At 35.5% G+C, this 22,580-nt stretch overlaps 1 protein-coding gene across 4 annotated transcripts in view; it reads right to left on the reverse strand.

Moving 5' to 3' along the window:
- tenm1 (teneurin transmembrane protein 1) overlaps window positions 1-22,580 on the reverse strand; it is a 342,106-nt gene that overhangs the window by 268,280 nt on the left and 51,246 nt on the right. For 3 of the 4 annotated variants that reach the window (XM_015351454.2, XM_015351453.2, XM_006632755.3), the window contains exon 1: window positions 2,658-2,944. The exons of the other annotated variant lie outside the window; for it this stretch is intronic. The gene's annotated coding sequence lies outside the window, so the exon portion shown is untranslated. Of the gene's footprint in view, window positions 1-2,657; window positions 2,945-22,580 lie in introns of those variants that run through there. 4 annotated transcript variants of the gene reach the window in all.

Genomic DNA, 22,580 nt, shown 5'->3' on the forward strand with positions numbered 1-22,580 from the left:
ATATTTACTTATAGCAAAGTAGAAGCAAAAACAGTTCACAAAAGCAGTGGATAAGTCGGTAATTAGCGGGTATTGAATTCTGATTATTAAGGCTGAAATAAACATGGCTCACTACGTACCTGTCATGTTTCAAGACACGTTAAGTAAATTTATTGAAATTCTTCAGTCAATTTACATTTTAAAATAATTGTACAAATAACTTTGCAACACGACATTTTTAATCTTGCTTTGATTAGACACTAAAATGGCAAAGCATTTAATTTAATTTTTTCCCACACTAACTCTACATGAAATGGAAGGAAGCAAACTTGATCAAGGTAAAACAAAATACAAGCAGCATAATAAGCACTGCATTAAACTGGCATCTTCTAATTCTTGTATTTCATCCACAAAGTAAAACCACCTTACCAGAAGATTAAAAAAAATAGCTTGGAGTCAGAATCTTGAATTATAACTATTGGGTTTCCCATGTTATTATACAAGACAGCATAATTGGTAGACATTAACACATATGTATATTTTTTATGAGATTTCTCTATAAATGAGTTCTTAATCTGATGTAAATTTTACAAAATAAGATTTTTGTCTCTTAATTTGTACACAGGCTTTAATGATATTTTACATACTGTACATATTTTCTTTTTATACAGAATATATTATAGGATATATAAAGATATTTGAGGAATCTAGTAAAAGTGTTTCACATTGTATATTGTATCATAAAATGCGAAATATTTTTGCAACTGGGACTTAAATGAAGACCTCTGGCACTTCTCTGCATGTAAACTGGATTGTGCCCACTGGGATTCAAATTTGCATTCACATTCACTTGCCTTGAGAGGGATATTATTAGCTATGTTTGGCAAGGCTATCCGGCCGTGTTTTTATTTCCTACAAACAGCCTACTCTAGGTTATAGTGTTCCCAAGAGAAGAAAGATTAATTATAAAACGCCTTATCTTCTCATTTCTCTTTGTTCTTTCTTTAAAAACTGGACAGTAAAAAAACGAGTTAGTTGCAATAAAATTTAAATAAACAGCAATTAAAAATAAAACCAGCTCAACCATAAAAATCGATTTTTAAAATCTCCCCCATTGAAATTTGTGAGGTATGAACACCTGCGGCGGTCTCTAACAAAAACGTGGCATTCTTCATAGTTAAGAAAGCTCTGGTTTTGTTGTAAGCAGGGAAGAAGCTCAGTACTATAGTAAACAAAATTTAAACTGTATTTATACTCCATGGTTTTTTAACTTTTCACATCTACAGCTTTAAAGTAAAAACACAATTCTTGCCGATTTGTAAGTTTGTCTTGTCTTCTTACGCTAAACTGCTTTGTAATGTTAGTCACTATTCAGCAAATTTATATTTTAAATGATCAAAATTAAAGGAATTATTTGGCAGTCGACACTAGCAACTACTACTTTTATATGAACTGTAGTTACATATCACAATTATATTTCATTATGTTTTGCTTCTTGCACTTTTTTTTTTTGCATTCTTACTAACGATGCATTACATTGAGACCAGACGGGTCAACAAATAAATAATGTTTAGGTGGAATTAAGTAGCGGTGGATGTTTTTGGAATTATTATCTAAGAGTATATTGTAAATTTGTCAATTTGGCAAATTGCAACTCGCTACGGTGTCACTTCCCAATGAGATACTGAAACAAAGGCTCGAAAGCACAAAACCTGGCTACATTTCGAATGGGGTGCAGTGACTTTGTTTACTGAAGCCAAAGGTGTGACTTGCTCCAGGAATCAGTGGCGCAACATTATTTAGGTTTCTGAAAAGTGACAATGCTTTTTCGCTTACACACGCGTGATTGAGTAGTCCTGGTTGCTACTGAAGCTGGAGCAATCCACTTCCCTCTTGCGGCTTGTAAGATACTGGCGAATGCAATCTGCGACAAATCATACCGCTAACTTAAGAATGAAAGCCTGATGTCAGGAAACGCGGGTAAATAAAACATTTTCTACTATTAAAGCTCTGAATTTTAACTCAGTGCCGCATGTATATTTTCCCCTAAGCTTTAATCAAGTGCACAATATTCGTGAATTTACTTTCAAAACATAGATGTCAGTAACGTTTTGTGAAGATGCAACACAATACATTATAAACAAAAATGTAAAGTTTTTGTGACTTCTAATGGCACATAACCCCATTTTAAGCTGTTGATCGATTTGTAAAGGTATGCTTACCGTGTCACACCAGCCAATTTGTTTCCAACACATCTGCCTTTTAATGCTGGTGGCGACGAAATTATTAACTTTTTATTTAAAAAATCAAATTAGCAGACGAGAAAACGTAACGGCAACATTTAAAATAAACTGATGAACCGCATTCCCATCTGACATTACAAACACACCAGGCACCATAGAAAACTGAAACTGTTTTTCATGAACAGTAGCACTGCCCTCGTCATGGAATACACGCTTTTCGAATCATTAGAAGCATTTTCCTGTTGATTTTATAACGATTACAAAACCCTACAGCATAAAATGTGTATCAGTAATATTGCAGTGTTTATGAAAACGGACCAGCGGATGATAAGCTGCTGAGGGAATCTGCAGCGCACGAATACCCACAGACGGACATCCTGAATTGTACGCTACCACCATCAGCATATGGCTTTGAAACAGCTACAGTAGCATTACCTTTGCGAAGTGTTGCCATAACAAAAGGTTAGTTCCATTCCATTTCTTCACAGCATGACTGAATTAAAAAATACATTTAAATCCCTCTATGCTGTATCTTCATTTATCCTTGAAAAAATATTGAGACGCGAGTCAGTTTATGCTGTCAAGCTTGTTTCTTTAGATGTCAGTTTGGTGATGCAAAGCAGTGAGTGTACTTCGTGAAAGAAGTGATGGACTATGCATTCAAGTAATTTCGCTTCTTCCTGGGAGCTCTAAAGCAATTGCAATTCTCACCAGCTTCTTCTGTTGCGGACACAGGCTCTCATAGTGTCTACACCAGCATCACTGGAACATACCATATGCAACTGCTGAGAAGGGGGTGTGGCACAAAACATAGTGTTCGCACAGGTAGATACAGGTCTAGAATGTTTACCGTGAAAGTGCTTAATTTACAAGGAGCTCTTGAGTGAAAATACAAGTTTAATTAGAACGGACACCGGCATCAATTATTTAAAGAAGTATAGCTCTCAACCACAGAATTCAGTAGAAAGATGCAATGTGCAGTAGGAGTCGTTGACTCATTCATTTTACTAAACCCTTAAACTGTCAATGACATTTTTAATATTGCTGCTGCTCTTCAAATGTTTTATGGTAACAGAAGAATTTGAATATAGGAATAAAAATGATCAAATATTCATCAAAGCTAATGCGATTATTTAATATGGAGGAATATGAACTGAACTGAAATATTGTGGAATATTTTTGGACTTACTGTGTAGTAGAAAATATAGCAGTGTAAAACCAAGTTCGTTCCTGAAAATCAGTTTCAGTATATCTAAAAGCATGCTAAGAAATTTAAAGATACAACTACAAAAATAAGTATTGTACTTAAGGGATGCAGTGCACTGTGGTTCTTACATGCCCCAGAGGATTCATCTGCAAATCAAGAGTGACAGTTGGTAAGAGCCACCTGCTTTTGTCTGATTTGAAATGACAAGATCCTTATTAAATTACATTGATATCAGGACTTGCATTTTTTCTTACAATCAGACCACAGATTTAAAAATGCAACAACAAAAAAAAACCCAAGGATATGAGTTTCAGTATTTTTAATACTAAAGATTCCACCTCTAGGCCTCCTTTGGATCTTATTAAAAATAGGATTTCTACAAATGAATACAAATACATTTGGCATGAAGCACGAATGAAAAACAGACACGCACAAGATTTAGCTGTTTGCAAATTCAGTAAATGGCAAACATGAGAAAACATCAGAAAACCAGGCACCCATGAATCGCATCCATTAATAAAAGCAATAATAAGAGCATTAATCAAAAGAAAAGGCAATGACTGAGAAGTCATTGTTGTTAAGTCCACAGATTGCCATGGCCTCTTTACATCTAAGACAAATGCAATCACTTGATTCATGAACTCTCACTGGATGCTGTACCTTCCACCCAAACCTTCCAAACTACAGTTCATATCAAAATACCGAATATATTTTTTAAAACATCAGTTCTGCAGGCTTAGAAGAAATATGATGAGAATTTTGCTTTTGATCACTTAGAAAATTAAACTGGTGGTCTTACAGTGACCTTTTTGAATTCAAAATCACCTTTTAAAACCCTGCAAAGTAAATGGGAGCTTTCATGTAGTCCTGAGTCATGATTCAAGGATGAAACCGATCCTGAAATTCTGGAGACCTTCAAATGACAAAAGAGTGGGCTTTTTTCTATGTTTTCAGGAATCTAATAAAAGAGTGTCACGATATTAGTTCCCCCTCCTTAAGGGTGCTCCAGCCCTTTCACTAAGACTTTATTCTCTGCACCTGTTCCCTTTTCCCAGCCCACCTTAAAAGCCAGGCACTGATGCTCATCCCGGCTCTGCACCTGATTTCCATATCATGCGAGTCCGGGACCTGGAAGCGCCTGGTCCCGTTAAGGTTTTAACCTCCGTTCCCGTTCCCCGTCCGCCGTTTCCGACCCTGCCTTCGTGGTTTAAATTCCGAGTTCTGATGGATCTCCTGGTTTTGGACTTACCCTTGCGTTTTGGATTTTCCCTAAGGACTACTCTCTAGGATTGTTCGCCTCGGCCACACCTCCCCCGTGCACCAGCGCACCTTGGACACGCCCCCTTGTCTTCAGCCCCGTTTTCCTGCATGACGTTTCCCTAGTGTTTCCCCACTCCGTCAGACTGTGTCGTCCGCATAGGGTCCGGAAAGAACTGTTTGTTACAAAGAGGCCTTTTGGTTGTTGGAATCTTGGTGATTCAAGCAACTTAATCAAGTAGATCACTGAAGGTTACTAGCAAAACAAACTGACCAAGGAGGAGACATGTTATGACATGTTATGTTATGACAGCATGCAGTTACTGTATGTTGTCAGAGGGAATATTCTGTTTTGCACATTTTTGCTTTAGATGAAACAGAAAGATAGATGCATTAGGAATAAATGTTCCCACACTCAGGTATTCAGCATTCTCATTTCAAACTTGAAAATTCCAAATACACCATTATTCATTATACCCTGCATGTAAGTGTCGTGACTGTAAGTTGGTTGTATGTTCCACACACTTAATGGCCCTTGTTGGAAAGAAGTGTCCCCTTTCTCTGTCCATAATCCTTTTAATCCTAATTTACATTTGTATTTTGGAGTTTGAAGGACTGGTTTGACTCGACGTTTCAGTCTCTTTAGGCATTTCGAGTGTAAGAAAATCTCGTTGACCCTCTTTCTTTCCCAGGATAAACCAGATCCCTTTTAACATTCTGTATATGATGTAGTTTTCAGTCCAGGAAATACTCTGGTCATTCTGCCAGCATATAGTAAGTACAAAGTTAAAAGAAAATGAAAATAATAAACAATACACTGCATACTGTACCTAAATGTAGACAATTCTGATATACAGCAGATTGTGATAATAATATCACCCTTAACTTTGCAGAAACTGATATAAACTGCCTATACATTTCACATTGCTTTATTGTATTTACAGTAGTACAGTAGTTACAAGGGAAACACTATTAATCGCTCACATCAACAAAAACGTGGGAAGGAAAATGCAATTCAGTTATGGTTCTACAGTATATATTGTATATCCCCAGTGATTAGACCCAGAAAATATACCCTGATTTATATTAATTGTTCTATTTTTTCTCATTTTAGTATGGTTATACTGGACTTGGTACTGTATATGCACGAAAAAAGTATGCAACAATGAATAATGAATAACAAATAGCTCAATATGTCCCAATCATCTTAATAAATCAAGCTGTTTCCATGCATGGCTGAAGCTAAAAGATCTGCTTTGTAACTTTCTACAGTGTAATTAATCTCAACAGATTAATTACCTGATTTAATAAAGTTATGTACCTCCTTGTTGGTATCCACTTTTAAATGGCGTCATAGCTTGATTAGGCTATTTAATTATGCAATAAGATGGATTCCCCTGGCTATATCCATACAATAAATGCTGTTTATTGAGGATGCAAACAGCAGACACAGTTGAGACACAGTTGCCTACCGGAAAGAAAGGACTATGAAAGAGTTTAGAAAATATTTTTGCTTCAGTACTTTATGGATATATTTTAGAGCAATAAACAGGCTGTGTTATGCAACAAAATAACTTCTAATTTTTAGCTCAGCTCATATTCTGCTGATGAACTTTTTTTATTATTGTTCCTTGTACTGTACATGTACATGCAGTACTACAAAGCCAATAACAGTTACAAGTGATACAAGGAATCCAGTACATTTTTAAATATTTTCTTTCAATGCTGGTATTCAAGTTTATCATGACTAATTTGCATTGCAATGTTAATATGCTGGCCCTGCCAGAGGGGATATAGCACCGAGTTTCATTTATGCTAGAGAGCACTGAAACACCGGACGGTGCCAGAATTCAAGGCAACTAGATTAATCAATACTTCAGATTTAAATATATACAGACTCAGTGCTTTATTGAACCTTACCAATGGCCAATTTAAATGATGTATAAAAATACTAAAAGCAATTGCATACGTTCCTGTTACCAACCATAGCAATTAAGCTATCCAATTTTAATAGATCTATTAATAATATCAACCAGGCTGTTAATACAGCATTAAAACATCCCCCATGGTCACACAACACAAAACCTGCTCTGGTAATAATCTTTATCTAAATGTACTTACTACTTCAAGTTTCTTATTAGCACAGAAATGTGAATCTCCAGTATGGGGGATGATATTCTGAGCATATACTGTAGATAAGTTTCCATCTCCTAGCCATGAAGCAAAAGCTTGTTAAAATTTGCAGAGAAGCAGAGCAGGAGCTCTCTCAAAAATATTATCTGTATTCACACTGCATGTTAGGTGTTGCAAGATTGCTTTACCATGCACAGTCCGAATACCAAGTATTCTCTCATTTGTTTCTAATTGTTTTCTGTTTATTGAGTAATGTACCGTGTTTCCTATTCTTCTGTCCTTATACTTTCCATGATATTTCACTATTCCAGTAAAACAGCTTTTAAAAACCATTCTCTGAACAGAAAATGCAAGTAAATGTCATGGGGCAACATATAAAATCTGCAAAGAGATAATTATAGATGCTTCACCAGTGGGAATCAGAAATGCATGCAACAGTAACTTCCTTTATGCACTCATCTTTTCAGAAGCCATTGGTTTTGGTTAACATTTTCCTCATGACAAAGAAGTAAATTCTATTCTGTGCATGTGATTTTTTCACATTACTGTAAAATGATACAACATTCAGACCTGCAAAAAACTGGGTTCATGTATTATACAGTACTGTATGTATTACAACATATAATTTATGGATTATGGATTTAGTTCCAAATGACATTATTAATGGAACAAAACAGCTTTTTATCTGTGCTTGGCAAGTAAACATAACCACCATATACAGTATAGTACATATAACTAAGCAAATCATCATCAGTTGTATGTCAGTAAAGAAGCTTATCTTAGCTGCTTTTGTGCAGTCATTTCCATGCTTTTAGTGTTAACTAAATACTCTTTTGGGAAGACATAAATATGGAGCACTATATTGATTCTACCTGCAATATTCATGACTCAGAATAGCAATTAATATATTATTTATAATACGTGACATCTAAATATTTAGTTTTATGTCTTTTATTTTATTTATTTTCATTCACTCTTATGAAACCCTATGATGCGCTTATACTGTATTTGAATTTACTTGTGGGACGGTCTCTCTTACACTTCTGAATTTGTCTTTCAGGCTTATTTCAACAGTATTAAAAGAGGTTACATCCTTTTAAAAAGATTAAATTAACATTACACACCCAAATAATCAAATACACGATACAAAAAATCAAAGAAAGGTTTTAAATTTTTTATTTTGTTTTGAGGTTTTGATTTTAAATACAGTATCTATTGCCAGCAACAACTTGGATTGACATGATTTGTTATGTTGCTCAATTAGTTAAATATTAAAAAAATTAGTTTCCCTGGAAAAGAGTCCATTAAAGGTATATTTTGAGTTGTTCAAGTTAGGTTGTTATAGTTCAAGAACATTTTGATAAAATGTTTTTTTGTAGTTTTCTTTATAAACTGTCAATTAGTAATTCTTAGTCACTTGAGTTTACTGGCAGAACCTTGTGCCTTTGTGGGAGGATTGTGGCTGTGCTTCTTTGAAAGGTGCGCTGTCCACAAGTCATCCTCCATATATCATACTGCATACCCCAAAATGTCTGTAGTAGGCTTATTTAACAGATTTCTCTATCAAAAACAACTAACATCACAATTTGTACAATTTCACAAGTAACTGAAATATGTTATATACTGCAAAACATAGAGTACTAACATGAAAGTACAGATTCAACCTAACCTAATGATAAAAGAAGCATACTGTACAGTAGAAGTATGTAAAATAGAAGATGAAGGGCAAGATAGTATGATTAAATTAAAAGAAAAAAAATTATCACACCCTTTGTTAGCATCAAATGTTGATTGTTCTCACTGATGTCTTTGCAAGCTCACATCCCAGACACAAAGGCATGGCAGTCTGAGGATTCCCTTATCCAATTCAAGATTACTTACAGTCTATAGCACTTTGCTGATTGTGCAACTCCACTTGGTAAATACCAGTCACAGAGCTAACTAATGACACAGAGGAGACTAAGCATCAGATTTCTTGACTATTGGATATAGCCTATTCTCAGAATGAGTGTCTTTGTTAGTTAATTCACTTGGAAATCTCAGCTTAAGACATTTTTATTAGCACATTCTGCTTCTGTTACACAGTACAAGTACTGCTGAGATGTTTTTGATTATATGAAGCTTTAGACAAATGGCTAATGAATCTTAGATTGATGGTTCACCTGTTGATAAGTGAAATAGTTTCTGCAGTGAATAGCTCTTTCCATGAATTATAATAATAAATATGTAAAACAGCATTTTGCCTAAGCTTTATTCAGATCAAATTTAATTATTTTTTTAATGCTCTGGGATTTATAAAGAATGTGCAATTTAGGAATCACGCAGGAATAGCATTTTTATCATATTATCCCAAGCTTTTTGATAGCAGAAAGCATCTAAGAAATGGATACTACTGCAAACTAATATGAATTCCCTCTACTTTGACTCAAATCAGAGGCCTGAGGGAATAACTCAGACATCCTGGCTTTAAAAATACTTATTACATCTCGTCCAATAATCTGACAATGTAAAAATGTCATTTTAAATCTTAGAGTAATCAAAGCATACACATTTAAAACTATTTAAGTTGTTGCCTCTATTGATCCTCATTTACATTAAGGAATGAGTTACCATCTTCAATTTAACCTGTAGATTGCTGGTATTTGTGATTTACAGTATGAAACATTTAATAATTAAACAGTAGATGCAGGTACATTTTATACTAATTCTATAAAGATTATCTTTGATCAAACCTCAGATAATAGGGGATCATTTTGCCACTGGGTAATTTAAGCACAGCTGCTAAACACAAATCCAACAGATGTTTAACTTTGTATGACCTATCACAGACATGTTTAATTGTTTTTCTAGTGAACATATGCACTCATTGTCTGTAGAATAACGATTAAGTGCCATGTACAAAAATACTTCTTCCATGTATCTGAAAGTGTAGAGAGATTTTTTTCTGCAGATATTCTTTATCACATTAAAAGCATCAAATGTGTTTGATGAGACGTCTTTAAATACCTCTCATGTAAAGTGGATTTTATGTCAAACCAAACTTACTTTGAAAGAAATGTATTGAGCTATCAACAATGACAGTCTCAGTCTGTAGATGGATTGTTAAATTCATACTTGTTTTGTTATCATTCTTTGCTGATTTATTATTATTGGTAAAAGGACAGATTACATTAAAATAATGTAATGTTTAAGATTTCTGGAATGAAAATGAGTCATTTGTTCAATATGTAAATAGCTTTCTTCTCTAAACAAGGCAGACACAATAAGAGTCTGACAGCAATGCACAGCATTATGACCCACTGCACAATAGTTTCTCAGTCTCACGACTTGAGTTTGTCATAGAATTCTCAGCAGCAACCTCACAGCAGTCACCCAACACACAATTAGAGCCCTGAGTTAGCAGTCCATTTGTGCAAACCAGTTCTTCATTGTGACATGATCACAGATTTTCCAATACCCCCATGCACAGATGCCAGCGCTATATCCCTGCCAGACCTATTGAACCTATTGAGGGAGTCAACACAAGCTGAATATTCACCCAACTTTTCCCCAGGATGATGCATGTACTGTATAATGCAAGGACACTCAAAATTAAATCTTTCAACAATTATTATTTCAATGTCCAGTATACTTTCTTTATCCAGTGATGTTTGCAGTCACTGTATTAAAAATCCAGTGATCTTTGTAATAGTCGGGTGTATTCAATGTGTTTATAGAATGTGCCATACACTTAATAATGACTTGAGGTGTAAGTGTTCATTTTTGGTTCTGTACAGTACAACTATTTGCAAAGACACAATTTTAAAGTGGATATGCTTCTTGCATTAAATGCCATGCATTTACTGCACAGAGGCCACCAGAAAACATACAGTACAGTACTACAGGTAGGGACTAATTAAACCCAGTCTTTAAATACACTATCACATCTAGACAGGTGAACCTGATGGACTGTGATGTTATACGGTAGGTTGGAATAACTGCTCAAGTCAATCACTGCTTTTTGTTTAAAGCTGAAATTCAGTTTTTGGATAACCATATCACCTTCCAATACGACAGCACAGATTCTTCTGAGATTACAGTCAAGAAATAGACTCTTTTTAGGCTAGAAATGATTACTCAGGGACATGACTCAAATATTTATTATCCTGAGTGGTAATCATGGCAAATTCGAAGAACATAAGAAGGATTGTAATGTCAACTTCATACATGCAACATGAGGTGAGATTAAGTTAATTAGGTACATTAGGCCCAAAATGAATGTTGTCATAATAATCACCTCAGTTTCATTTACAGTATGTGGATTTTGATTTCATCACAGTTTAGAGAGGTTAATTTGCTACTTAACTGCTTTTTCTGTATTAATCTCCGTGGAGTTTAATTTAATTTGTAATATTTACCAATTCATAATGGAAATACATGTTTTCAGTTTAGATTAATAAGACATACAACTACGTAATATTAGAGAGTGGAATATGAATTTAATGAATCCTATTTGACTTTAGGCTATTACAGGGTTTCAGAATACATCTAACTTTCCAACCATTTGAATGCCATTTCTACATTTTCAGATCACCATCCTTCCATTAGGCTAATTTAGTGGTTGCTGCTGGGTTTTTCAAGATCTTGTGTATTAGTACCCAAGCTGATATGTGCCCTTGTCTACAATTAGCATCTAAAGCAAAACATAACAAACCTGTGATAGAATGACTCATCGTACAAACTGTGCAGTAATGCTTTTGCTTGGTGAGCCATGAGGAAGCAAGCTATTAGCTTCCTCTCCTTCAGCCTTTGGTGGATTATTCCTTAACTGCATTGGTACTGTACAGTATGTTACATATACATCTATGCAGATGAACATAGCTGATTGTCACAAGTCTAGCAATTTAAGTATTATTCCTAGCCTTCTATTTTTGTCAGGGTTCAATACACTATTGTTCTGGCAGCAGCCTTGTGCCTAGATACTGTATGTGTTATTTAAAAGGAATTGCACATACAGTGTTTCATCTGGCTCCTGTTAATGCTTCTAGCAAAGTTCTGCTTTCCATCCAATGTCCTGCTGTGGGTCACTGTATGTAATTCCACTCATGCAGGTTGTAAGCCTAAGGCTTTTTTCCTTGCTCTCCATGTTTTTTTCCCCTTGGCTGGTGAACTACTAAGATGGCATTAACAGGGGAATAGATCTGAGGGGGTCTGTGGTTATCATTTAGCTCTAGGCCCTATCTTCCATTTATTCACTTTGGTTCAGCTCATCTCTCTAGACTTCCTGCTATCAATGTGGACTCACTGGCTTTGTATTGTTTACCATTGATATTCTTTAGACTTATTGTTGTGAGTAGTTTTCAGTCTTCAGAAGAGTGACATTTAAAATCCATTCCTGTATTTTAGAATGTTGCCTACTGACTTTATGATTTACAGGTAGCCACTAGAATTTAATTTGCATAGAAACACAATTCTAATGTTGTATCCTTTAAAAGAAGTAAACTCCATATTATCCATGATAAAGTAAAAAAGAATTTAGAACATAAGATATGACCTACTGTAGCCCCTTTCAATAAATTTGTAAGCAGTTAAATACAGTAGTATTATTTAAAACTGTCTGTAATGGGTACTAAAATAAAATGCTGTTTTAGGAGTGTTTGATGTTTTACTACAAGTGAGTTGTTATGCCATTGTTCAGCCATTGTTGTTATTCTTCAACAGGGCTATATTTTGCTCAACACTTAAAATCGAGCAAGGTCTTTGGTTTTTGCATAAATTATATTGGGTTAAATATGATATGTTGCATTGAGTCTGTGTGTTTGTTCCTTATTACAGCTTGTCATTTAGGGAAAAGGGGCACTGTTTCTTTAACATGAGTGCCTTGTGCCAAGGTACAGATCATTATTTCTTCTCTTGTTAAGGGCTAAATGATACCTTACTTCATTGTCAGGGGAATAAAGAGGAAGAATTTTCTGAGCCATTGAAGCCTGTGATTGAAATTAAACTTTATGACATGGAGATCCTCAGTTAGTTAATGTGCATGGGGTCTCACTACTGGGAATCTACTTCTGCTTCTGTATGAAATGAGACCAAAAACAACCCTTCTGGCAAAAGCCAGATCTTAGCATAGTGTGCTCCATGTTTAAGAGGTGGAGTAAATAAAAATGACTGCACATAACAGGTCAAGCTATTTTAAATAAAACTTCTTATTAAATCTACAGTATATAACCTAATCAATTATATTATTTACATTATACAAAGCAAAACTCTATTCACCTTTGGCTTGCATGTCATTTTGTCTTTTTGTATCTCATAAAATGTATAATGCTTGATCTCTGGTTACAACATACTGTACATTTGAAGACTTAAATACCACTGAGCTAAATTTCCAATTGCATAATCTTGTAAAATTTTATAGCCACCTTGTTATCATTTTTGATTTTGTAGTGATTAATCTGTAATAATAAGAAGTGCTTCACTTAAAAAAAATCATCACATTTTTCTTCAGGAAACTGTTTCCCACAAATTATTTGAAACAATGGCTCTAATATACATTTTTGCATCATGTAAATATATGGAGTTCCTATTGAAGATCAAAATATGCAAAATAAACTTTTTAACTCACATTTTCACTTTTTAGTTGTCCTTTTAAATGCAGTTTCTCTACCTACTAACCAGTTTATTGATTTGTGGTAGGAGGATAAATCACTTAAAATGACAATATGAAAGGTCTTAAAACAGTGCAAGCAGATATTTACATCTAGACAGTGTAGGCGGAGGAAACGAAATCATTAGAAGACAGCCACTCTATTAATTCACAATTACAAAGTGAGACATTTTGTGCAGAGACAACATGGTATGGTCTAGATCTCCTAAGGATCCTTCAAAATATTCATTGACAAAAGCTTCAATAAAAATCCATATTGAACTAATTTTATATTATTACAGTAAATACTTCTGGCCTAATTGCCTAATTAATAAGAAAAGTACATGGACATTTCTGAAAGGGGTTATGACATTTTATTAGATTACATTCAGACATGCTGTTAGATGTAGAAACACTTTGAAAAAACATGAAAATTGTAGGCATTTATTAAAAATAAATTAAAATAGATGTTGACTATTTTAATATTTAATTTACAACAACAAGAGTCCCATAACAACTAAGTATTTACAAGATTTACAGCTATTTTTTAGGTTCTTAGGAAGTGTTTTAAATATCAGGATAAGGGTTTTAAAATGTGTCGCTTGACTTTTGAATGGGTGTGAGTGTCTATATGTTTGTGTTTATATGTATTCTGGTGTCCTGTCCAGGCTGCATCTTGCCTTGTGCTTATTGCTTGCCAGGATAGGCTCTGGAGCCCCCACAACCCTTTACTGGATAAAGCAGTTACAGTAGAAGCTGGATGGATTATTTTACACTCACTGTATATTTCAATACAGCATAGTCTCAGCCACTGCGTTTTGGAATATCTTGTTTTTTATCCCTTGTAAATTAGAAATACATTAACAGAATCTAATAAATAAAAATGCATTCATATTCAGTAAAAAAATACCAAATCAATTTCTTTAAATATTAAAACACCTATTCTATGTATATATGTCCTGAAGCTTTATTGTTTCCTTCTTTTTAATATTTAGAAACATCCAAAATGTAGCTTGTATGTGTTTTGTTTGAGGTAGAGGAAGTCCAGAACTTATTAAAATGTAGTGTTTTTTCTACTTCATGTAATATGTACTATATTTTACCATCTTATTCTTAAGCATCTAAATTATAAAGATTCAATGAGAACAAATGCCTCATTCCAGGGATACATTTTCCAAGCATCAGAATATACACACTTAAAATGATCATACAAACAAGCTGCTGAGACATTTACAACTACAGTAAGACACAACTGATTAAGATGAAATTTGGAGTACGAGGTGTATCACTTTTCTATAGAAAGTAGGCTTGAAAATGCATCTCAGTACTTTGATTTCATTAATCATCACAACAAGATGTTCTAGGCTTATCAATGACTTTAAAAAGACAAAGATAGAAATGCATGAACAGTTCTTCTAAACTTTAACTAGGGTAATACTGCAGGACTGAGTCAGAAGGATGACCTTAATCAATGTGAAAGGTGGAATATTTCTACAAGAGTTTTACATCTAAAAGTATAGATGTCGTCATCTTAAGTTAACAAGAAATAGGTTTTAGCTGGTGCTCGCTGTGGCAATTTGCTCATTCTGTAGCCATTCCTGCTTGATTCTAATCTTCAAGCAGAAATTTGAATATATTTAGTCTCAATAATCTCAGCTATGACAAGAAATTCTCTTAAAGTTTTAGGCAAGTTTGGAGTTGAAATGAAGATTAATGTCTGCATTGTATAACACAAATCTAATAAAATATAAAAACTTCTAATATAATAAATGTGGCAGTATGGATTTTTATTTTGAAACAAATGTTTTAACGTACTGAGATAATAACATTTAATTTTTGTTGAGCTTCTACTGTAGGAATCAGACTTTAAAAAAAAAAAACATTGGTAGGTATTGTTACAGGTGAGGGAGAGTGAATAATTAAATAAGGAGAGGTTAAGATATTACTTCAGGCCCTGACTCCAGTTTCCTCTTGCAAGCAAATTACTGCATAAATTTAAACAATCACTGTACATACAGAATCTCATATTATCCAAGACAGCCAATTGGTAACACTTTCTCTGGCACAGTATGGTAATAAATTAGTAATCATGTTTCAAAACTTAAAAAGTAGAACATACAGTATACAGTATTTGCACATTTAAATGGTGTCCATTGTTATTGTTTACATATAATTACAAATCTGTGAGTAACAGGGTCCAGTCACTTTCAGGAACAGGAAAACAAGCCTAAAACAGGACTCTAGTCTTCAACGGAGGCACATACTGTACACTATACTGTATATGGAAAAGTTAAAACAAAACCTGTCCCTTGCAATACAGTATATACAAACTATTCAGGGCTAGGTTACTCCCTAATTGAATGCTAAATTGCTAAAGTCATTTCCTCCAATGTTTAAATCCCCTGGTTCAAATAGTCCCATCTGTAGAGAAGAGATCTATAGAGGTATCCTCCCACAGTGCTTTCTACTCTATACTACTCTCCGTGCTCTCCAGCTTTCTAACAATTTCCATTTTCAGGACCAGAATGTTTCATTTTTACCATGGACATCACATCCTTTTACACAGTCATTCTCCACATTAATGGTCTTACAGCCCAAAAGCACACGCTGGACAAACTTGATCCACCTACGCACGCTCCTGTACTGTATGTCTTGCGGAATTGGTCCTCAGACTGAATTCAATAACGTTTTTTATCAGTAGGTTAGTGGAGTTGCCATGGGCACCAGGATGGGACCCAGCTATGCTAATATTTGTGTTGGCTGGGTAGAAGAATGCTTCTTTGTTTTCTATATCAGCTTTGTTCCTGACCTCTACAGGCTATACATCGATGACAGCGTCGGTGCTGCCACATCCTCTAATGACTAGCTAGAATATTTCTTGCATCATTTCACTAATGTCCACCCATCCCTTAACTATACAGTCAACATACTGTATCTTCCATTTTCCTTCCATTTCTGAACATAAACCTATCCATTAACTATCCATAACTCTCTACTTCTGTCTATGACAAACCCACAGATCCATACATTTTCTGTACAGTTCCTTTCACCCTACACATACTGAAAACTCGCTCCCTTTTTCACAGCTCCTCAAGCTTAGAAGACTTTGCAGTAACAACATGGATTTCCAAGCCTCCTCTCGAGCCAAAAATAGCCCTCATATCATCAACACAATTAGGAGCTCCTGGATTCACAACCATTTTCCATTTGTGCTTTCCTACAGTACCACCCTAACGCTGTTTCTATCCCCAGGACTATTAATGATGACTTCCCCATCTTACAGGATGATTCCCCCACCTTCTTTTCTGACCACCCCATCATCTCATATCACTGACCACTTAATCTGCATAACCTTCTTGTTCACAGCTCCCTTGACTACCCTCAGCAATCATCCACACCAGGTACGTTCTCCTGATCTCCCCAGAACTCACTGCATCACCTGTAAATATATATGCAATACTGAGCACATTAAAAGACCTTCTGGACAATTCCGAATCACTCAGATGACCAGGAGACTAGGAGACTGTTTCAGGGAACATATCAGAGATGTGAGGATCAAAGATCTCTCCAATCCCATAGTTTTCCCTTTTCACCTCTAACGGCCATGATCATACTGATCTCTCCGGCTGCATCTTCACATAGGGGTTTTGGAACTCTTGTTACACAGAAAGACATCCAAAAACAAAATTATCCTGAAACTAGGATCACACCTTTCCCCTTTTCTTAATGACATGCTTGTCTCTTTCTAGTCCTCTCTATTTATATGCAGGCTTTGACTTCACACCTTTCTTCCAATTCTCCCAGATTATTGATACTCCTTCTTCCCTGCTCCCCACCTCCCCTCAACTACCCTGTCTTTTGTTCTCCCAAGCTTCATTAACTGCTTGTTACCCCCTTTCTCCCTCACACCTGAAGAAGGCTCCACAGCCAAAATATTGTCTCCTTTGTACCCTATACAAATATTCTCTTCCTGTTTCTGTGCGATCTTTTTATCCCATCTTCTTTCTTCATCAGTTAAAAGGCTGACAATGATTTAACCACATTTGGCTAAGTTGTAGTTTAAAAATTAGTACAATTGTCAAACCTATGCTTGCCTGTTTCCATTAACCAAGTTATACAGATAATCAAATAGAACAGGGTGTTGTGATGTAAAAATTAGATATTTTGATAAACCTGAGAAGGATATTGTCAAACATAATAGTTTACTAGATGCTTGCAGAAAATGAATAGATTATAGTGGTACATATCTGGACTGGACAGTCATTAAATCAGTAGGGTTTGGTAAAGCAGACACATAAATGTAGCTGTGAGGTTAAAATTGCTCTTTATTTATAAAGTAATGATGAGGAATAAAATAAAAATAAAATCTAAGCTCCTCTTTCATTTATGCACTTTTGCCACTCTTTTCATTAGCTGGGCAGCTAAGCTGCTTACTGACTCCACAAAACCGAAAAGTCTTTCTTTCAAAAGTAAGACTTCAGAAAATTCACAGCTGAATGACAATCTCACAAGTCCCAAGCACCAAGCTCTATGGCTCTGGTAGTCCCAAACCTCCTTGTTTTTCAATGTCACCTTCTTGCACAATATACACTGTACACTATTATAGATATACCTGGTCATATATTTAAATATATTCTAAAACATATTCAGTTAAAATATACAGTATTTTTCTGAATTGTACAGTATGTAAAATATAAATCAGAATGTTTGTATTAAGATATGTCACCAAATCTCTGTTTTAATTTGTTCACTTTTACATTTAGCAATGGATTAAAATGAAATGCCCAGTTCTGGCTCAGGTCATGGACATTAGTCTTGCAACAGAAAAAAGTGCATTTGTCCAAGCTGAGTCCTTGAGTTTTTACAATTTTTGTTAGCTTTGAAGTATTCTATCAGTGTGTTCTATACTGTAACGCACTACTTCTCCATAGTGAGTAGTAGTAGGGACAAAACCTTGAACCAGCTTATTCCACTTTCCTATGGAATTGCAGCTTATACACATGAAAGTACTGTATGTCAGGCAATGGCTTAGCAGGAAAGCATTTTGGCACATTAGGCAGAAAAATCTAACTTATGCAGGGTATTTTTTGTGAATATCCTGAGAAGTAATAGTTTCCCATGTGATCAGGGAAAAGAGGGATGCTTGGGGAGTACCCTAAAAAGAGTTAGAAAGCAGGGATTGTAAGAAGCAGCTTTAGTACATTGCACCTTTTGAACAGTTTACACTTTCTACTAGGGTGCTGAGGAAGAATACCCTGGTGATATGGAGACATTCTGCAGCAGAGGCTGTTGGCTGTAGGGACTGGCAGTGGAGCAGCTGTGGGCTGCAGAGACCCATGAGTATGTGAGAGAGTGAAGGGTGTGCAGAAAGGCTGATGATTATTGAAGCAGTCTTCCACATAAGATTTCTGTCAGAAATGGGCAAATTACAGATCAAAGGAAGGGGATACACTGGTGGGGATCAGTTGATGGTGCACAGTTGAGCATTCTGGAGTGTATTCCCTGATGTTCTATCTGGCTGCAACAAGTCTTCCCTCCTCTCTTTTCATGCCAGAAGAGAATGGGAAAATGTCATACTGTGAGACAGATTGTTGTATGTTATAATTGTTATGTTTTTTAAAACAAAAATGAAATGTGTTTGAGCAGTAGTGGCTTTACTAGAAGGGCTGCCCACTAGAATTTATAACCTGTGCTATGAGATAAGAGACATGAAAGTAGGACTGAAAGGAACTCTGTACCATAGGTGTTACCTGTCCATTCCAGGCTCCCTGACAGCGTGAATGTGATTGTGAACACAGGATTGCTGGACATGAGTAAGAGAATCATCAGGGTGATTTTAATTTTAATAGAAAGAATAGTAAATGAATTGTCTACAGGTTCTGAATTGTGTGTTGTGAGTTATAGACTACAAAAGAAAGTGTAGTTGTGGGTAAGAAGGTCACATACTGACAAGTCAGCAATATGCTCACCCTGTACGCTACTGTCTGGGGCCTATATTAATATAGTCCCTATCACATTTGTACACCAGGACATTGCATACAGTATTTTGCCCATTCATCTTTGCAAACTTGCTCATGCTATATCATGTTGGTTGGGAATCATTAATGGGTTGAAATTTCCAAGACTTGCCACATATTTTTATATCAGATTCAAGTCAGGACTTTGGGTCACTGAAAGACATTCCCTTTTTTCTTGTTAAGCTACTGCAGCATTGGCCTAGTGTTTTGGGTCAATGTCCTGCTGAAAGGTGAAATTAAGACTTTTTAGCAGACTGAAGCAGGTTTTCCTCTAAGATTTTCCTATACTTTGCTCCATCGATTTTCTCCTCAGCTTTGACAAGACTTCCCAATCCCTGCTGATGAGGAGCAGCCGCATAATAAAAGTGTTCTTACTTAATAGTAGAGAAGGTGTTGACTAAGTGATGTGCTGTGTTGTGTACCTGTGCACCTGACATAACACTTTGCATTTGTTCAAAAAATTTTGTCTTGTCAGACCACGAAACATTTTGCCACATGTCTGTAGTATCAGTTACTACACTCTTTAGGGATTTTTGTTTGTTTTTCTCAGTAATTGCTTCTCCTTTTTGCCATGTAGGACAGTTGTGTCTTATGGATATTTATATTTCTCATTTCAGCCATTGTACTCCATTCCTCTGTCAAATTTGCCTCTAGCCTCACAGTGGCATCCCTAAACAGTTTCCTGGTTGCCTGGCTATTCAGATTAGAAATGATGGTCTAATCAAGTGTTTGGGTGGTGTGATACATTTTCCACATTTTAATGATGTAAGTGCTGAAATGGTGGTTTCAGATATTGTTTGAATTGTTTTATACTATCCTAATCTGTGCCTTTCTACAGCTTCATCCCTGAATGTTTTGAAAGCTACTATATAAGTCTTCATGGTTGAATCTTTTTCTGAAACTCGTTATCTGAGACAGGTGTATTAATTCTGAAATCATGTGAACCACTATTATTTCACACAAGGGAATTATATGGACAGTCCACAACATAAGAAACAAATGCTTAATTTGAAATTTGAAGAAGTTAGTTTTGCAACCTTAGTTTTTCCCAGGAGGCCTCCCATCCAGGTACTGACCAGGCTCACACCTGCTTAACTTCAGTGGGCTGCCAGTTGTGAGTTGCAGGGTAATATGGCTGCTGGTGTCAAGAATTTGACAGTAGAATGTTTCTATCTATTCTGTCATATTTTACTTACCCCTTAGCTAACATTAATATATTTCTTGTACAGTACCGTAGCTAACATTTATACATTTCTTATACAGTACTGTGCAATACATACTGTACTGTATAGTACCATGAAAAACACCAGGTACAGTATATCTGATACACAAGCACAGCATTTAAAAATACTATAAGGCAACAATTTAGGAAGATAGTTCAGGTGGGTAGCTGCGTCAGCATGCGTACGCTGCAAAGGAACAAGTAATAGGTTTATTCCATGCTGAAAAAAAGAAAGAAAAAACAACTTTTCGGCCGTGGAGCTTCTTCAGGTGTGAGAGAGGCAAGGCGGTAGGCAAAGCTAATGTAGTGGGAGAACAAAGGCTGGGAGGGAGGAGGGGTTAGAGGCAGGAGTAGGGGACAGAAAGAGAGGCAAATCAAGAGGTGTGAAGTTAGGATAGGTGTAGAAAGGTGTGAAACGAAACTTCCAATGAATGGAGAAAAGTTAGTAGAATAGTAGTCTGTCGTTAAGAGAAGGAAAATTTAGGAAGATGACCAAAATGCACATGATTCCTCAATCTCTTCACTCCGCATCTTAAGTTTTCTAATTAATAGAAATTTTTACATAAAAAGTGTGTAAGTCTGGCATTCCTGGTTCACAGCACTGGTGCCCTGAGTTCAAATCTGAACATGTTTTATGTACAGTACATGAAGTTTGTATGTTCTTCCCGTGTTCACGTGAGGTTACCCCTGTGTTGCATATTCCTTCGACTGTCTTTCACCATTTGCAGTTGAACAAAATTGTACATCATTGATGAAGGTAAAACATGCTGTTGCAGATCACTGTATATTCACCCTGTACATTCTAACCTGGGAGTTTGCTTACCCTCTTGCTCTTTCCCCTCTATCTACTTCTTCTCTTTCTTCTCTGTCTCTTTAAGCATAGTTGTATTTGAATGGGTTTGAGTAAAAAGAGCTAAGTTCCATTTGCTTCAACCAGTTCATTTCAGGACCCTCCGGCACTTTTGAGCAGTCACCAAATGTTTTCTTCCTATGAACATTATAAACAGCATTCTGCATATATTTAATTTCCATTTTGAGACAAAATGTGCTAAAAATGGAATGGAAAATTGAACTTTTGTTGCATTTTTCTATACTTTCCAATTGTATACTCTACAATTACAGTATACCTCTATATTTGAATTTGTCTCTGGAAATCACGCTAAATCACTCTTTTGCTTGTTGCCTCTGGAATGTCCAGTGAAGTTTTTTTCTCATTTCTTAATGTTAATTGGTTTTTTAAGTATTCTGGTCTCTAAGTGTTTGTCTGCTTGTGGATTTACAGTAGTTTCCTCAGCATAGCTAGAAATAACGTTTGCATTGCAATGTGATGGCATCACTGGTCTCTGAATGTTCCCTTACTCTATTCTCCTTACTCAGTCTTAGAAAATTATACATTAGCTTTCCAAGTGATACACGTATCTACCTAAATGTCAAACTTCATATAGAATTCAATCTACACAATTAGGCTAAATTGTTAAAGTGGCAGGTAAAGACAAAACACATTTGCTTTGTTTCTAATTAAGGAGATCAGTTAGTCAATAATAAGTGTGAAAAAATGTGCAGTGCCTTGAAAAGACATGAGCAGCATAAACAGCAGAGAGACATTTCTCATTGATTGAAAATTACTGACTTTGCTTTGGATAAAAACAACATATCACAACTAATGAATGACCTTTACACAAGAAATTTAGGTGAATATGCTGTAAGGTGCTTGTGGATTGAATTACTATAATTATTTTATTTTAAGTTATTATATAATATTAAATTTCTTCCTAGAATATGTACTGTACATGTAATGTTGACCCCTATAATTTGCTAAACTAATTTATTCCCTGTTTTTTATTCCTGCAGGCACACTTGGATTTAGAAATTTGCGGTCATTGCGTCGGGTAATACA

This window comes from Lepisosteus oculatus, chromosome 8 (assembly GCF_040954835.1).
Source record: "Lepisosteus oculatus isolate fLepOcu1 chromosome 8, fLepOcu1.hap2, whole genome shotgun sequence".
Classification (NCBI taxonomy): Eukaryota; Metazoa; Chordata; class Actinopteri; order Semionotiformes; family Lepisosteidae; genus Lepisosteus; species Lepisosteus oculatus.